Here is a 13,743-nt window from a genome sequence, read left to right on the forward strand (position 1 = left end):
AAATGGCTGAAGATGAAACACTCTAGAAACTTTGGTAATGCTATAAATGTGAATAAAAATATCATGGCCAAATGCATAAGCAAAAGAAATTGACACAGAGCGCATTGTTAGGTGATCATAATAAACTATAGATACTGTTACATAGGATTCCAAGTCAGTCACTTCTTAGAAACGTTCTTCCACCACATTTCATTAATGTTACAAAATAGGATATATACATAGGATCACCAAAAACATTCATATCTTTGCCTTTTGTTGGATACTATTATGGCATCTTGACATGGGTAAGTCTTAAAATTGCCTTGAGCATTAAAAAGTCCTCTAAACTAGCGGGGATATTCAGACTGAGACAGATGAATAAATAGGTGTATCCAGATGAAGCATGGTAGAGTAGTATACACCCATTAACCCTAGATAATTTCTTTGTCAATGGCTTAAGTTCAGCAGTTGTCAAGAATCTGTTATACAGATAAGGAGATGAGAAGTCCCAGGGTTCATCAGGAGGGATTTCTCAGGTTAGGTTCTTCAGAAGCAGACCTGAAGAAACAGTTTGGGAACAAGTAGTTTATTTCAGAAGTGAATCTAGAAAATTCTAGGAGTTGAGTAGTTAATGCATTGAATCAAATGGCAGAAGATCAAAAAAGAGTGTGCTCTTCGGTAGGCTGATCCTACAAATGAGAAATAATAGGGCTCAAATCCCCTGAAGCTCGTAGGAGACACCATAGAACATGCTTTAAAATAACCAAACCAAAGGGTAAAATAGTTGAGATTTTTTCCAGCTTCCCATCTGTCATTGATTTGATGGCTGCTTGCAAGGACATTAATTTTCTGGCACTTTTGGCTTGCTCTGCATGCATGCCAAGCATGCTTCCTCAGCCAGAGAAGTAAAAATAGCCCTAAGTAATTGCGGTAAGGAAACCTCATCTTTTAGGGGTGAAATCTGAGGGGACATGAGCATTGATACCACAGCACCTACTATGGAAACATAGCTAAAATATGTTTGTTGTAAGGAGTAATGGAAAATTTCTCTTTTCTGATGGACCTGGGTTTGAATCTTGACTTGTTTGCTTATCAGCTATGCTACTTTGGTTAAGGTGCTTACAAAATTTATAACCTCAGCATCTTGATTTATAAAGGAAGACACTAAGACACTGCATTATAGGACAATTGTAAAGATTAAATGAGACTAGGGATGTAGAGACTTGCACAGAATGAGGCATTTATGAGAGCCTAACAGCCAGAAATTTGTTTGTTTATTCATTCAGTAAGTATTTATTAAGTATGTACTATGTGCCAGGCCTGTGGTGGGTGTTTGAGGTAGGAATGAATACAACAAATACACAGCTTCATGTTAGCTGGGTCCCACTGGGAGACACACACAATGAATAAACAAACACACATACACGTTTACCCTGTTGTTCTTCTTAAGATCTTTTTTTTTTTTTTTTTTTTTTTTGTGCTCTCCCTCAGCAGGCAAAGTGACCTCTGACTCCGTCACATTCCTCCTTTCTTTTTAGGGTGCTTGTTCCTTACCTGGGTCTTTCCCATGCCTCTCCTGTGGCTTGGTGCTGCTTATCTGCTACTCAGGGCCACTCCACATTCCCACCCTCCCTTCTGTCAAAACATATACACTCTATTATATTTTCTAGAAAGGTACTTTCAGTTTATTTGTCATATCAGAAAAGATTGGAGAAACTCATTCTACCTACGTGGTCAATAGATGGTAAAGTATAATACATTATATTCTCTTCAGACTTTTCTGTCTTAAGATTTTCAAGTAGTAGAAGGGATTATTTTGATAAGTATGGTGATCATCTACTCTGTCTTACAGAATGCAAAAGAAGATTTTAATTGCTTGCCTTTGGATGGACATTTTACCTCCCTTGCTCCTCGACACCTCCTGTGAGATAGGTATTAGCATTGAGTATCAATGTTATATGGATAAAGAAGGTGGACTTTAGAGAGGTATTGGCTTGTCCAAGGTTGTGCAGCAATGAACCTCAAAAATGGGCATTCAAAAATGAGCCCTAACTAATGCATTTTTCTAATGCACGGTGGTACCACCTGCTCAACATTCCTGTTGAGAGCTTCTGTTTCAACTTAACTACTCAAGTAAGATGATTCTATGGCATGTCTCAAAGTGTGTTCCATGGAGAAAGTGAACCATCTGGAGTAGATAATTAGAGCACTTGCTTGCTTGGTGACCAGGAGTGGAGTGGGGGAGGAGGATTCTTCATATACATCCTTGTAGCTAATGATTGCTGTGTGGTTCAGTTAGAATTTGGAGGAGTAAGACTATTTGGCAGAAGATTTGCAAAATTAAGGGGGTGGTTTCATTTTCTGTTGAGCCACAGAGATGCCATATGGGCATTATCTTCAGATGCTGTTCCTTTTAAACATTGAACATGCAAGTTGCTGAAAACAGCAGCATTACACCTCTCACTGCACTTCCTAGAGGAGGCTGAGCTGACTTAGAAATGGGACATTTTCAAAGAAATGCAGTTCTATTCTCTTCAAAAATATCTGCTAGCACTAGGAACAGGTGAATAGGTGAGGGAAAGAATGTGATACAGGGAAAGACAAAATTCAGCCTAAAAACATTCTTTTACTTTACTATAGCCTTCTTTTACTTTGGACATGTTTCTTTTGCTTTGATCCTTAGTTTTCTATAAAAAATTGAGATTATATTTGAAATTATATATACTCCATAAAGTTTTTTTTAAAAAGATTTTATTTATTTGAGAGAAAGAGAGAAAGCACAAGCGGGCAGGGGGGACAGACAGAAGGAGAGGAACAAGCCAACTCCGTGCTGAGCAGGCCTTGATCCCACGACCCTGAGATCATGACCTGAGCCAAAAGCAAGAGTCAGATGCTTAACCAAATGAGCCACACAGGCAGCCCCCATAAAGCTTGATAATATGTATGTCACTTAGACATTCACCAGCTTGGTTAAAAATAAAGGCAAATAGGGCAGCCCGGGTGGCTCAGCAGTTTAGCGCCGCCTTCAGCCTAGGGTGTGATCCTGGAGACCAGGGATCAAGTCCCAGGTCAGGCTCCCTGCATGGAGCCTGCTTCTCTCTCTGCCTGTGTCTGTGCCTCTGTGTGTGAGTGTGTGTGTCTCTCATGAATAAATAAATAAAATCTTACAAAAATAAAGTCAAATAAACATTATTAGAACTTTTGCTAACTCTATATTTCTCTATCAGTTATTTTCTGGATTCTTCAAGTGGTGACTTTCAGTGAATTATGTATCAGTCAAAGGTGATACATACTCTTGGCTTCAGTGCTCTTAAACTGCACAGACACTTCTGGCCTGAACTGTCTGAGAACTTTCTATATTTGATAATCTTCCTGAAGTGATGAGAAGGTGACAGTCACTTTGGGAATGAGAAGGAACTCTTGCCTTCTCCAAGTTGGCTCAGTTAGCCCCCAGATGTTACATAACTAACAGTTCTTATCCATCACCCCTACTCCCATCCATTTCTCCAAAATCATACTAGCAAACTTCTTTTACGTCTTTGACATCCTGTCAAAAGGGGGCAGAGCCAGGATCCAAAGTCCAGTAAGACTCACAGAGCCAAAGCCCTCAAGCCCTCAGCTTCACCTGTGTGACAATTGGAATGCCTTTCAGGTGAGATATGGTGGGTAACCCCACAGAAAATTCAAAGAAAAGTCTGACCCTTGCCTAACTGGCCTGTGACTGCAGTAGCTCCTGGCTCATGTCTGGCTTCCAGCCCTGTAAGATGGGGACTCACCTCAGTGCTGCTTATATTCCCTACCATTTCCAGTTTCTGTTAGCCATTCTGGGGCTCCAACTCTCAAACCAAATCTCTTCTTTTGTCATGGTCCTATTCTTTCCAGCAGTGTCTCCTCTTGCCACTATTCAAGTTACAGTGGCATGTCTCTCTACAAATCTACTTACTAACCCCTCTGACTCTTCAGTCATTTTTGCCTTATTTCCTTGCCTCTTATTTCTCAATATAAGCTACTAGATTTGGTAACCAGATATTATATTCCCTGCCTTCCTTGTACCTTTTTTGACTTTCAGTTAACCTTTTAGACCACATGACTTGAATGTTTACAATTTCCTATCATCTTGACTATATCATCAGGTAAGAGGTACTCTAACACCTCCCCACTTTGAAGTAGGCATATATTTAGCTTCATCTAATCTACCCGTCGTTGTGTGCATTTGAAGAATGATTTGCTTTTCCAAAGTATGATCTTTGGTCCAAAGCGATACTTCTATTTGTTCCCTGTTTCTCTCTAGACCTGGAGGAAACTATTAATTTCTAGCCTGGATTTTGCCCCTAGCTTCCATTCACTTGGCCAACACCCAGCTGAGCCTAATATGTCCCCTGTCAGGAAGACTGTGGTGATTACACAATGGAAAGCATTGTCTTTGAGGCCATGGGAGAGACGGGAGAAGACGGGGATCAGTGAGACACAGTCCCAGTCTTATAGGAACTTCCAATGTAATGAGGACATAAGATGACAAAAGCTCCTGGAATGCTGGGTGGGGACAGAAGGAAGTGCTCTTTTCTCTCCCAGTGATTATAATGAAGAAAGACATTTCAAATGATCCTTGAAAAATATGTAGGTAACAATAATTAACACAGATGGTACGTAATATGGTAAGGTTTGGATTTAGGTGATTTGACATCCTGTGCTTAGTTCTTAACCACTGTTTTCTTATGCTTCTGTATAATATTTAATAGGCAAGGGGAAAGATAAATTTCTTCCAGGAACAAATCAATGAGACACAGGCACAGAGCTCAGAGTATGATCAATTTGATAAAAAAACAAAACAACAACAAAGCACCCAAATGATATCTCATATGAAATAGCAAGAGATGGTACTAGAAAGGTATTTGGGACTGATTATCGACATCTTTGAACAATTTGCTAAGAATTTTGAGAATAATTTGGTACTTAATTGATTTGGCAGATTTATACCGAGAATCTACTAAGTAGGAGGCATCAGCAGTGTTAGTGAATAAAAGTGTTAAGCAAGTGAGAAGACTGTATTATAGTAATTTCATTTCAGTTGTCAAGAACAAAAGTAAATTTGAGCAGATTGAAGAGATTAAGTGGAGTCAATGACATATTATGTTCTTAAAACAGAAAGTGATGAAAATTACAAAAGGAGGACAGTATCATGTCGATGCTGGAGTGAAGAATTGGAGGTGGAGTGGAGATTTTGAGTGTGTCTGTAGACAGAGGAACCAGGGAGCAATAAATTGAATAAGAGTGGAAATAATTCAAGGGATACTTGCACAGGACATAGCAGTGAATAGATGTAAGATTGTACAGATAGAGGGCTTGACCTTATAGCACAGTAAGGCAATCCCTTTACCAAGATGAGAGCAAAGGTGGTGAAGATGGATAGAACTACAGCCACACTTTGAGCTACAAGAGGGAAGGAAGTCGAGGACCTTTACACTTACTCACTACTGTGTTTTAAATGAAGGAGGGTTATTCTGTAGGTTAGTAAATTTAACACCAATAAAAAAATAAAATAAAAAAAAAAATAAACTGAAAAAAAAATAAATGAAGGAGGGTGGATCATTTGATGGAACTGTCAAGGGAAGAGTTATGGCCTCAGGAGACTTTGTGATTATCGTTCTGGAGGCTAAAAGAGGGACTTGGCTTGGGATGGGCAAAGGAACTGCTAAGACTTATCCTGGGCCCAGTTTCACAGTCCACATGAAGAGCTCACAAAGAATTTCATGAATACTGCATTGACTACAAAGAAAACTGAGTAAAAGTAAAATCTTAATAACCTCTGAGCATGTGGAGCAGTATAAGGTAATAAGGCAAGTTCAATATTTTTGTCTGTCAAAAGAGCTACAGGCAAGGAAAAGTAGCCTAAAAGCAAAAAAGAATGCAAGGTGTTATTATCCTGGAAAGTCAATGGTGTGTAATAAGAGATGGCTTTGATTTTTCTGTTTTTGAATACAGGGTATAGGTTTTACAAGTTTACAATACAATATGGTTCTGAAGACTAGGAGGCTTTTCTGCAAATGATCCCAGGGTTTTCACTACTCAGCGCTATTGACCATAGGAAAACCACCAGAGTCATCAACCTTTCAGAGCAATTTCCTGTGTATTACATACCGTGTCTTCTTCCCTTCCCAATTTTCTTTCATCTCTCCTTCCTTCCTGTCTTTTTGCTGCTGTTAATACAATATAATTTCTCACACATTTTATTTAGGTTGTGATCATTATTGTGGAGATTACAATTTCTTAGTTGGTTAATGCCTATAGGATTATCCTAAGACATTTATATAGCTTCACTTCTTGATAATGTTTAGTATTACCAGAGATGATATGCATAAATCATCATTTAGTGTATGCTAAAGCACAGAAGTCTACGTAACTGTATCAAGATCAAATCCATTATGACTCCAATCCTAGGAAATTGCTTTGTTGTCCTCCAAGGGTGGTCTGAAGTATTGACTTCAGACCTGTGATTCCCCCATGTTAGAAATCATCCAGAATTTGTCAAGGATTAACATCATGGAGCCTCTGTTTTAGCTTGAATATGGATTACTAAATCTTCTGGTTGACATGGAGAGAAAACTGCAGAAAGAAAATGTATTATAAAATGAAGTGGAGCATGACTAATTACAAAGTCATAAAGAAAGAGGTTGGAGGACAGTCATTGGGGCTGTGGCATCACAGATTATAGAGAATCAATGTCTCACAGGAGTGCAGGGGTATAATGCTTGTATTAAGAGGAAACAATAAGTGCTGCCCAGGAATTCCCTGCACTATAGAAATCTGGATTTTCCCCACATTTAGCACTGAATCGCTGAGGTGATTTCTTTTTTTAAAATTTCTTACCAAGTTGATTCAACATTTTAACTACATTTTTTTTCTATGCTTGTACTCAGCCCTATTAGGTGCAATGTCTTTTTTTAATAATAATTCTTTACACCAGTGCTCAGCCCTATGAGGCTTAATGTCCTCTTTTTATAATAATTACTTTTTATGCCTGCTTTACAATTCTGAAATGAAATTAATAGATAATAACCAATCTAAGCAAAATTTTCAAAACTCAATATAATACTGTAACTATATTCCAGGGATGTAACTTCTCTGTATTTCAAGGGAAGGTGGTGTTTGGGTTATTATACCAAGAGTTGTTTGTTATTTTGGAAAATTGTGTCACCAATGGTAATTCTTATAGAATTTGAGGAGGTCACACAACTACAGTCATCTGCCTCTGAAGTCACATAGAGATTCAAGCACTTGGCTATTTTAATATGTCTTCAAGGTGGTCATGCAAGAGCATTTGCACATTTAAATGCACATTATATTATAGTAAATTATTGCCTTTTAGTTCTCCTTTATATATGTAAAGGTTTTTTTTTTTTCTTTTTTTTTTTTTTTTTTTTTGTATTTTTGAAATGTGCATGTTGATGAGTTACCTGTTAACTCATTTCAGGGTAGTTAAGCAGGCCAGGACTCTAGTCATCTCAAGATTCAATTGAGGCTGAAGGTTCCCCTCATGTAGTTATTCACAGATTTTGGTTTCTTGTCCACTAGGGGACTGATGACCTATTTCTTCTACATTTGCCTCTCCATAAGCTTGCTCACAATATGGCAACTTGACTCCCCCAGAGCAGGTGACACATCAGAGGGATAAGGAAGGAAATAGGGAGAGATACCAAATATCTTATTTGTTTTAATTTAGTTAGTACTATTCCAGCATTTCCTACTATCATTCAAGGAAAATGTATAACACTTGCCGAAAAAGCTTTAAACATCCCAAGTAACTTAATTGACACTTATGGGGTAACACATTGTGGTGGAAGTCCTTCTCTAGTAGCCCCAAATCCTCTGTTCTAACTCCAGTGCTGCCTATTACTTGTCCATTCACGGGTCCAAAACCTTGGCAAGTCACAGCATTTTATGATATCACAAGAAATAGTCTCTGTCTGTGTTTCCTGATACAGAGATTCTAAAATGCTTGTAATTTCCTAAGTAATAGGGATGCTGGAAACATCTTTTGTTCTAATATTTGGTCTTTGACCCTGGTTCCTGTCACAAGAACTCCTAAGACCCTTGGAATCTCCAGAATGATGAGTGTCATTTTGTATGCTAATGTGATGACTGGTGTCTGGGAGTCCCTAGACAGCTTCAAGATGGGGGCTAGTCACCAGAAAGACCAAGCCAAGTTTAAGGTTTGGAACTTTCAGGCCCATCCTGCTTCCTCTGTGGAGAAGAGAATGGGTGGAGATTGAGTACACAGTCAATTATGCCTATGTGACGAAATCTTCATAAAAATCCCTAAAGTATGCAGTTTAGAGAGATTCTAGATTGGTGAACACACCCATGTACCAGGATGATGGTGTGCTGCACCCCAGTTCCACAGGGACAGAAGCTAGTTTGTTCAGGACCCTACTGGACTTCACCTTGTGTAAATCTTCATCTATATGCTTCTAATAAACCAGTAAACATAAGTGTTTCACTGAGCTCTGTGAACCATTATAATAAATTACCAAACCTAAGGAGGGCTAATGCGAGGTCCCAGTCAGAAACACAGGTGACAACTTGGAACCGTATTGGTGTCTGAAGTGGGATGGGGCAGACTTATGGGACTGAGCCCTTAAACTGTGGAGTTCATGCTAATTCCAGATAGTTAGTGTCATAATTGATGCGTAGAACATCCAGTTGGTGTTGGGAGAATTGGAAAATTGGTCAGTGTGGGAAAACACCTCTACTTTTGGTGTCAGAGTGTTCTGTGGGTAGAAGAAGAAAGGAGTTTCTGTACCTGAACTAACATGAACACTCTTTGATGAGTCACAGGTAGGAATGACACAGGTGGAGTTGTCACACAAAGGACATTTTATTTGCAGCAAATAAGATCACAGGGAGTAGTTTTCAAAGCTGTGACTCCCTAACTGGAGGTGGGTGGATTTCTTTAATTTGTGGTTAGGATGAATATTCAGAAAGGGGAGTTTTGCCATCATATGCAGAGGTGGACATAAGGTCATACATAGGTACTTAGGAAACATGCCTATATATGCATCCTGTGTTAATGAAATCTTCTTGGACAGAGACTTTAATACTATAATGAGATAGAGGTTAACTGTCAGATACTCCATGGTCAGTCCCTATGTGTGTGAGTTGGTGGTTGAGCTCAGATTGGTCTAGACCACTGGAGCTCTTCTTGATACTGGCCTCCAAAAGATAAGATTAACATTCCCATGAAGAGGGGGGGAAGGGTCAGTAGGGGTCACCGGCTGGTGACTGTTTAACCTCACTTCCCTATGGGGTGTAGTTCCACTTCCCCTTAATCTTTAAGCCTGGTTTTGATCATTTATATAAAGGAAACAACAATACCCGCATAAATTCTTATGGGGTTCCTCTCAAGATGGGTAAAAAAAAATGGTTGTAGAGATACTTTGAGAACTGTGATATGTCAGACAACCTCAAACGGGTATTATTATATATACTATTGTTTCTGTGGGGAATTACCTTCCATGTTCAAAATAGTACTCATGTAAACAAACTTGGAAAACACAATGCACTTGTATATTGGGAATTTCCTATATTTAAAACCTGTGTTTATACAGATAAAATTGTCTGTATAGTTCATACATAAGGCCAGATAAGGAAGTTGATATGGAAATATTTTTACTCTGGTTAAATTTTAAGATTTTTGCCTGAATTATTTTTCAAACGGGGTTCTCATGGCATTGAAACAGAGAAGAGAAACAAAAGAGAAGTGAAGCCAAAAATTTACCAGAACAAAGATTCGACTTCATTATTACAAGGAGCCTCATAGTACTGAGTATATCACAGGCAATGGATATCTTTTATGTAAGACAGAAACAGTTTAAAGTCACAACTAGATAGCCATGGGAAAAATAATGTGAGAAATAGGAGAAACTATTGATTTTTTAGTTAGCTGAATAGCAACAACAAAATGAAGCAATTAGACATAGTAAACTCTCAAGATAGCCTTCAATGTAGATCAATGCAAATACTGGCTACTCTTTACCATCCTTATATCTTGAATCAAAATTATTTTTGAGTGCCCATGCATATGATGCAGTGTGTGTATCCTGGAGACCCTTGAGACATTATTCAGTAGTGAGCTCCTCAAAAATGTAACTTTCCCAGTAAAGTTAGCCTAGTTGGTTCTGCCAGAATCTGTATAGGTCATTTGTGATAAAACAGCTTTTAACAATCTGAGCTAAAGCTTTAAATACATCTGGGGTTGAATATAAAATCCAAGCCTGATTAACTACTCACTCCTGAATATCCAGATTCCAGATGTAAGATACAGACAGAGAGCAACAAATTAGCGATACTGGCCAAAATATGTGCTCAGAATTTTCCAGTATCATGGCCGTGATCGTCATTATCATTATCAACGTTACTGACCATCTAATCAGTGAAGCAGTATCTTGTTCTGGGCTCTGCAAATAGCCCCTTGCTTGAAAATATAAAATCCAAAATTAGTTTACAGGCAGATGATGCATATGGGAATTTTGCAGATAAATGGGTTTTCTTTTAATGAGTGCATATTGAAATGGGGTTAGAATTTAAACAGGATAACATTTTTAAATTTAAATTATGTAGGCCTACTCTCTCCTAGCACTGCTCTTTCTTTAGACTCTTCCTCTGTTTGTTTAATATCTTGTCTCCCATCATCCACGCATGAAATGTGATACTCAGGTTCATGGGGCATCTGGGTGGTGCAGTCCATGAAGCATCCAACTCTTGATTGTGGGTCAGGTCATGATCTCAAGGTTGTGAGATCGAACCCCATGTTGGGTTCTGTGCTGAGTATGGAGCCTGATTGAGATTCTCTTTCTCTCCCTCTGCCCCATTCCCCCCCCTCTATATATAGCCATGGGAAAAATAATGTGTTAATATATATAGAGAGAGAGAGAAAAAGAGATTTCTATATCTCTATTTTTTAAGTTGACAGCTTTTATTATAATTCACATATTATTTTATAGGGAAAATAACTAGGAATGTAGTAGCAAATGGGTCAGAGTTGGACCCAAAACAAAAAACACCAAAAAAACTGTAGGCTTGTACACATCGCTCTATTTACATCTGGAACAGGCTCTCCCCACATCAGGCACATCAGGCACATCAGGCACATCAGGCACAGCAGCTGCACTTGTCCGATGCACCCGTGCAGATGCAGCCTGGGCATACTTGGCACACCCCACAGGGCAGCAGGAGCAGCAGCTTTTCTTGCAGGAGGTGCATCTGCACTCTTTGCATTTGCAGGAACCGGCACACGTGCAGGAGCCACTGACAGCGCAGAAGCAGTTGGGATCCATAGCAAGAAGAGTGGCTGGAGTGGAGTCTGGGGACAGCGGTGGGAGTATATATATATATATATATATATATATATATATATATATATATGTATTCAGGTTCAATACCTCATATTCATCTTCCTCTATATAAACTGTGTACTGCATTCCCATTGTATAACTTCCTTTATATGCTGATAATCCCAAAACTTCTAGCTCTACCCCAGGCATCTTTCCAGATCAGTATATTTGGTGTGTTTCATTGGTGTTTATGACTCTTTATCTAAACTGCTTCAACTTTTCATTCATATATGCAGACTGAACATCTTTTGCCTTGCCTTCTTAGAAACGATAGAAGAGGTATTTTAAAAAGGAATTAATCCTTTTTAATGTGGAAAAATAAGAAATAGAGTTACCCATACTATGAGAAATTCCTGAAAGACACCAAACAGAAAATGGCCTGAAATTGACTGGGTGATAATTATTCTAGTAAATTGTTTAGAAAAGGCCAGAGGAGTCCCGAGGGTGAGCCCCACGCAGATACAAAGAATACCCAGGAGAGGAGGGGGTCTAAGGGAGATCTATATGGGATTTCTTGAAGACATCCATTCAGAGGGGATGGTAATATTGGGCCTTTTTGATATCATCATCCTCACCACCCACACAACTATGCTTGAGTTAAATAGTGAGCTTCAGAGGGATTTCCCATCAAATAGTGAGCGCAGTTCTAGGTCTCTGAGAGGGAGAAGAGGAATGCTCATGGCTAGAAGATAGATGAGGGGGCTGCCTCAATGTGGTGGCCAGTTCCAAATTCCATCTCTCTGCATAGCAACTAGAGGAAGGCTAAAGGAAACGGACACTTATCCTTGAAAGAATAGGAATACTAAGATTCTTAAGGAAAACTAGTATCATGAAACAGAGGCATTCAACGACAGAAAAACTAGCAACCAGAAAAATAGTTACCAGAACAAATAAGAAAGCCATAAGAATACTTGCTCTCCTCAGGGGTGTAAATGAAGACCAATATCTTGTGTCCATTAGGCCTCCTTAGTGTCAGGCCTCAAAAACAAACTGGGATAAATTAAAAAAAAAAGATTTTATTTATTCATTCATGACAGAGAGAGAGAGAGAGAGAGCAAGAGGCAGAGACACAGGCAGAGGGAGAAGCAGGCTCCATGCAGGGAGCCCAACATGGGACTTGATCCTGGGTCTCCAGGATCACACCCCTGGCTGAAGGCAGCGCTCAACCTCTGGGCCACCAGGGCTGCCCACTGGGATAAATTTTAAAAACAAATCTGTCAGAAGTATGTGAAGATGCTAGACATCCAGGATTAAAAATAAAACAAGAACCACAACAAGGGAATTTTTCCACAGGGATGCACTTTTATCTGATGATGAAGATGATCCACACATTTCTATTGTCTTTCCCTTTGGTTAATATTCATGTCACAGAGGAAAGAGTGTGATTTGCCTAGCTTGGACCATATGGCTACCCCTTGGCTAGAACAGAGCAGGGACCCTGATTTACAGTTCCATAGTTTGTAAGATGGGGGAGAGATGATGACTCAAAATAAAATTGGTGTGCTAGAAAGGCAAACATATTCAGCTATCAGAAATACAACAAATAACTGTAAACATCCATGAAGTGAGAATAGGAAGTGATGAAAAACAGTAAGAATTGGGAAAAATATGATCAATAGTATTTTTTAAAATTGGCGGATTTGTGCTAATGCAGAAAGGACAGTTTAAGAGTGAAATTTTGAGCTCTGTGATTGGGCCAGAGGAATTCTCCCAGAATGAAGTTCTAAAGCACAAAGGGATACAAAGTGCTATGTTCTAAACACTACCTAATAGAAGTTAAACAAATAAGAATAAAGATCAATGGAGAAAAAGTAATAAAGTTTATTGTGTAATTTTGTCATGATCATCTTAATATATTTCCTGCTTTCTGTCATCATTACTTCTTTGATCCACAGATTATTTGTATGATTCTTTAGTTAGATTTCTGTTATTCAATTTCTAGCTCAATTGTACTATGGTAAGAGCATATCCTCAGAATGGGTTTCGATTCATTTAAATGTATTGACTTGTTTTATTGACTAGTGTATGGACTACTATACTTTTAAATATTCTGGGAGAATGTCTTCTGCTTTGTTGGGTACAGTGTTTGATAGATGAACATATGTTGTCAAATTTATTAATTGTGCAGTTTAAATCTGCATCCTTATTGATTATTTCATGCTGAATTTTATTTGTTACTAAGAGAACCATGTAAAGCTTTGGTCGCTATTATTTGTGACTTGTAGTGTTCATTGTACAGGTCTTACAGTATGTCAGATTTATCCCCATAATATTTCATATTTTTGAGTCTATTGTGAAAGTTACTTTTAATTTAATTTTTGGATTTTTCATTGCTTATATAGAAATACAATTGATTTTTGTATATTGATTATTG

General features: G+C 38.5%; 1 pseudogene; it reads right to left on the reverse strand.

Moving 5' to 3' along the window:
- Positions 1–11,127: 11,127 nt before the first annotated feature.
- On the reverse strand, positions 11,128–12,085 carry LOC140625070 (metallothionein-2 pseudogene; annotated as a pseudogene).
- Between the last annotated feature and the right edge of the window lie 1,658 nt (positions 12,086–13,743).

This window comes from Canis lupus, chromosome 3, assembly GCF_048164855.1.
Source record: "Canis lupus baileyi chromosome 3, mCanLup2.hap1, whole genome shotgun sequence".
Taxonomy (NCBI): Eukaryota; Metazoa; Chordata; class Mammalia; order Carnivora; family Canidae; genus Canis; species Canis lupus.